This window comes from Rhincodon typus, chromosome 2 (genome assembly GCF_021869965.1).
Source record: "Rhincodon typus isolate 14 chromosome 2, sRhiTyp1.1, whole genome shotgun sequence".
Taxonomy (NCBI): domain Eukaryota; kingdom Metazoa; phylum Chordata; class Chondrichthyes; order Orectolobiformes; family Rhincodontidae; genus Rhincodon; species Rhincodon typus.
Window position 1 is genome coordinate 106,243,686 of NC_063333.1, and position 6,105 is coordinate 106,249,790.

A 6,105-nucleotide genomic window follows, 5' to 3' on the forward strand; every position below is an offset into this window, starting at 1 on the left:
GTATATTTAAGACAGAGATAGATAGGTTCTTGATTGTCAATGGGGATCAAAGGTTATGGGGAGAAAACGGGAGAACGGGGTTGAAAAACTTATCAGCCATGACTGAATGGCAGAGCAGACTTGATGGACATAACAGCCTAATTTCTGCTCCTATGTCTTATAAGTATTTCCTAGAACTTTGTGGGAAACTGGAGAAGAGATTGCTGGGCCCCTTGCTGAGATATTTATATCATCGAAAGCCACAGGTGAGGTGCTGGACGAGTGGAAGTTGGCTATTGTGGTGCCATTATTTAAGAAAAGCTGTAAGGAAAAGCCAGAGAACAATAGACCGGTGAGCCTTATGCAGTGGTCGGTAAGTTATTGGAGGGAATCCTGAGGGACAGGATTTACATGTATTTGGAAAGGCATGGACTGATTAGGGATAGTTAACATGGCTTTAAGCATGGGAAATCATGTCTGATTAACTTGATGAGTTTTTTTGAAGTGACAAAGAGGATTATTGAAGGCAGAATGGTAGACACTTCAGCAAAGTGTTCAACAAGGCTCCACGTGATAGACCACACTGGGATCCACGGGGCGCTTGGATGTCGGAGACAGCGGGTGATGCTAGAGGGTTGCTTTTTGGACTGGAGGCCTGTGACCAGTGGTGTGCCACAAGGATCAATGCTGGGTCCACTGCTTTTCATCAATTATATAAATGATTTGGATGTGAATATTAGAGGCATGGTAAGTAAATTTGTAGATTACACCAAAATGGCTGATGCAGAAAATAGTGAAGAAGATTATCTCAGAGTACAACAGGATCTTGATCAGATGGGCCAATGGGGTGAGGAGTGGCAGATGAAATTTAATTTAGATAAATGTGTAGTGTTGCACTTTGGCAAGGCAAACAAGGACAGTACTTATCAAGTGAATGATAGGGCCCTGGCGAGCATTGCCAGACAAAGAGATTTAAGGGTACAGATGCATAGTTTCTTGAAATTGAAGTTGCAGGAAGACATGATGGTGAAGAAGGCATCTGGCATTCTTGCCTTCATTGGTCAGAACATTGAGTGTAGGAATTGGGACATCATTTTGCAGCCCTGCAGGACATTGATGAGGCCACTTTTAGAACAATTCTGGTCACCCTTCTATTGGAAGGTTGTTGTTAAACTTGAGAGCATAAAAGATTTAAAAGGATGTTGCCAGGTCTGGAGCATTTGAGTTACGAGGAGATGCTGAATAGAATGGTGCTTTATTCCCTGGAGCATCGGAGGCTGAGGAGTGACTTTATAGAGGTTTATAAAATCATGAGGGGCATAAATAACATGAATAGCCAAGATGTTTTTCCTAGCGTGGGATAGTCCAAACCTAGAGGGCATAGTTTTAAGGTGAGAGGGCAAAGATTTAAAAACATCCTAAAGGGTAACTTTTTCATGCAATGGTGGTGCATGTATGGGATGAGCTGCCAGAGGATGTGGTGAAGGCGGGTATAATTACAACATTTAAAAGGCATCTGGATGGGTATATGAATAGGAAGAATTTAGAAGGATACGGGCCAAATGCTGGCAATGGGATTAGCTTAAATTGAGATGTCTGGTCAGTGCAGACAAGATGGACTGAAGGGTTTCTTTGTATATTTTATGACTTTATGACCTTCAGATTGTCCTTAAATTGTCAGGAAATGTCTTTTGGATGATATCAGAAGATGGGTAGTTGGACAGTTGACTCTTCTTAGTCTAGATTGTATATTTTTGTCGTTTTGAGGCTGCGGGGCAATTTTAAAATCCATACACTAAGTCAGATGACACACAGTAGCCATCTTTTGCAGCATGTTTTCTTTTCTTTTTGAAAACGTCAATTTCAGAAGACTATACACTGATTACAGATGATATGCCTATACTGGGCATGGCAGTCACCATCCCAAATACTATTGAGATTATAAATGCACCACTCTATTATAAGTCCCCCTGCTTAATCCAATAGGGACCATAATATTTGAGCTGGTATAATTAGTTACAAATTGCAATAAATACCCTATATTAAAGCACCAGAAAAAAATATCTGTTTATCTTTGAAAAGAGTTTGTGGAATAATAATCAGAATGATGTGAGCATGGAGCTGACACAGATTTAAGCTTAAAATTTACTACTGATGTAACCAAATATAGTAACACCAACTGACCGATAGAGAGTAGCAATTTAGGTGAGCTTCTATTTCAGGAAATCCCTGACTATTAAACACTTGTCAGCAAAACTGAAGGAGCCATTTTAAACTACTGGTGGGCAATGTATCTAGACAGTTTTTGTTTCTTCTCATTAATTGTGGAAATATGTACTGACAAAAGAAGGCCCCAAAACTGAAATCTTAATGCATCTATACTCAGTTCAAAATTTTCCCTGAAACTAAACAGAGCTGAGATTATTTCTTATCTTTATGCAGTGAGATGGCAACTGCAGAGCATCTACATAATTTGAGAAGACAGAAATCTTTCAGCAAATGGGAATGCTTCCAGTGGGTTGAACAAGAGCAAAAAAAGAGCTGCTGAGATATCAGATAGCACCGGAGACATATCTTATAGACACATCACTGTGCCACCCACTGCAACTAAAATTCCAGGCCCAGTTGTCTGCCGGTGATGGAGGAATACTGTCTCTAGAGGGTCAAATTTGGCAGTCAGGCAGTTAATGACTGCAGCATCTGCTTCAAGAAAATCTGTAGACAACTTTAAATGATGGTACAATACTGAGCCAATCAAGATAACCTTTAGTTTCATGCCTCCACATCCTTCTGGCCATGTTTAAAGTACAAAAGCAGTAGTATTTTCTTCCATAAATATGTCAAACAAATGGCCATTTCTTTACTGTCCACCTTCAATGCTAACACCAAGTCCAAATTGGCTGATTGCACTAAACTACTGGCTTTGTAGAAGTAATTGTTCTTTTTCTTTGGCTGGTTGACTGTCCAAACTCCCCATAACAATGCAATTGCTCACAAAAGGAGAAAGAGATTTTGTTTTATCAATGGGTCAGTGACAACCAACAGCATATTATTCAGGCCGATGTTTACTTCCTAAAAAAAACCCCATTTGGCTATATTCTTGGTGTGCATCATCTACATTTGGCCTATTTGAAGGTGAAGCTGACATCTCAGTTGTCAGGACAACACTTTTCCACTCCAGCTAATGACACTATTATGACCTCAAAGAACAAAGAGTGCATACAGGTGCAGCAACAACCATATAAATACTCGGATTATTATTGAGCATATTATTTTAATGCCTCAGATATTTTGAGAAATCACAATATATTTCATACTACTGACCTTCCAGGGCCTCTTGTGATGCAAAATGTTCATTTTTGATAAGTACATCATTTTTACGTTGCCGTCACCTGTTGACAATGAATTCATAAAGTTCTCAAATCTGGCTGCTGCAACTCTGTTTAAAAAGGTTACTCTTAACAGCACCTGGATAGTCAACAAACAAATGGCTTTGCCGACACTATAAAAGAGAAATAACAGAGTTGTTATTTGGTGCATGATACATAGATTTACTATACTTTCAACTGGCTTTCAAGTGTAAGTTGCTGGGAACTCAGGACCGGCACGTTCCTATAGGGATGAAGGATAAGTATGGCAAGTTTAGGGAACCTTGGATAACGAGAGATGTTGTGAGCCTAACCAAAAAGAAAAAGGAAGCATTTATCAAGGCTAGGAGGCTGGGAACACATGAAGCAAGGATGGGATACAAGGAAAGTCGAAAGCAACTTAAGCAAGGAATCAGGAGGGTTAAAAGGGGTCATGAAAAGTCATTGGCCAACAGGATTAAGGAAAATCCTAAGGCTTTCTAGACATATATAAAGAGCAACAGGGTAGCCAGGCAGAGGGTTGGCCCACTCAAGGACAGGGAATTTATGTGCGGAGCCAGAGAAAATGGGCGAGGTATTAAATGAGTACTTTGCGTCAGTATTCACCATATAGAAGGACTTGGTGGATGATGAGTCTGGGGAAGGGTGTGTAGATAGTTTGGGTCATGTTGAGATCAAAAGGGAGGAGATATTGGGGGTCTTGAAAAACGTGCAAGTAGACAAGTCCCCAGGGCCTGATGGGATATATCCCAGAATACTGAGAGAAGCAAGGGAGGAAATTGCTGGGGCCTTGAGGGAAATCTTTGTATCCTCACTGGCTACAGGGAAGGTCAAAGAGGACTGGAGAATACCCAATGTTGTTCCTTTGTTTAAGAAGGGTGGGAAGGATAATCCAGCTAATTACAGGCCAGTGAACCTTACGTCAGTGGTAGGGAAATTATTGGAGAGGATTCTTCAAGACAGGATTTACTCCCACCTGGAAATCAGTGGGCATATTAGCGAGAGGCAACATGGTTTTGTGAAGGTGAGGTTATGCCTCACCAACTTGGTTGAGTTTTTTGAGGAAGTGATGAAGATGATTGATGAGGGTAGGGCAATGGATGTGGTCGACATGGACTTCAGTAAGGCCTTTGACGAGGACCCTCATGGCAGGCTGATACGGAAGGTAAAGTTGCATGAGGTCAGAGGTGAGCTTGCAAGATGGATAAAAAACTGGCTCGGTCATAGAAGTCAGAGATTAGCAGTAGAAGAGAGATAACAAGGTGTAGATCTGGATGAACACAGCGGGCCAAGCAGCATCAGAGGAGCAGGAAGGCTGAAGTTTCGGGCCTAGACCCTTCTTCAGAAAAAATTTTCTGCTCCTCTGATGCTGCTTGGTTTGCTGTGTTCATCCAACTCTACACCTTGTTATCTCAGATTCTCCAGCATCTGCAGTTCCTACTATCTCTGAAACAATTTTAACCCCTTAGCAGTAGAAGGGTGCATTTCTGAATGGAGGGCTGTGACTAGTGGCGTTCCTCAGGTATCAGTGTTGGAATCTTTACTGTTTGTAATATATATAACTGATTTGGAGGAGAATGTAACTAGTTTGAATAGTAAGTTTGCCGATGACACAAAGGTTGGTGGAATTGCGGATAGCGATGAGGACCGTCAAAGGATACAGCTGGGTATAGATCAGTTGGTGACTTGGACAAAGAAATGGCAGATGGAGTTTAATCCAGAAAAATGTGAGGTAATGCATTTTGGAAGATCTAAACCAGATGGAAAATATACAGTAAATAGCAGAACCCTTAAGAGTACTGATAGGCAAAGGGATCTTGGTGTACAGGTACACAGGTCACTGAAAGTGGCAACACAGTTGGAAAAGGTAGTCAACAAGGCATACGGCATACTTGCCATCATTGGCCGGGGTACTGAGTTTAAAAATTGGCAGGTAATGTTGCAGCTTTATAGAACCTTAGTTAGGCCACATTTGGAATATTGTGTTCAATTCTGGTCGCCACACAACCAGAAGGATGTGGTGGCTTTGTAGAGGGTACAGAAAAGATTTGCCAGGATGTTGCCTGGTATGGAGAGCATTAGCTATGAGGAGTGGTTGGAGAAACTTGGGTTGGTTGATGAAGTTTGAGGGACGACCTGATAGAGGTCTACAAGATTATGAAGGGCATGGACAGACTGGACAGTCAGAAGCTTTTTCCTATGGTGGATGAGTCAGTTACCAGGAGCCATGGGTTTAAGATGCGAGGGGCATGGTTTAAAGGTGATGTACAAGGCAAGTTTTTTTACACAGAGGGTAGAGGGTGCCTGGAACTTACTGCCGGGGGAGGTAGTAGAAGCAGATACTATCGTGACTTTTAAAGGGTGCCTTGACAAATACATGAATAGGATGGCAATACAGGGATACGGCTTGGAGGGCCGAAGGGCCTGTTCCTGTACTGTAATTTTCTTTGTTCTTTGATCTTTGTAAATCGTGGAGGTGCAGCATGTCCCAAAATCAAGACAAAGCAGGAGTCAGTTACTAACCGACATATTGTAGTTTCTGAGCCAATACAGTCAACCTGTTAGGCCAGGCACTTAACCAAGGTCTATAGTAAATTCACCTCAATGGTAAAATTATCCCTCATGTAGCATTCAGTCCTATATTCCCACTCAATAAGTCAAAGTGCTTTCAGTAACATTGTCTCTGCCCTTCTTGAACCAGAGCTGTAATTTTCTCAGTAGGCCCATACAGCCGGAGGCGGGGTTGGGGGAGGTTGGG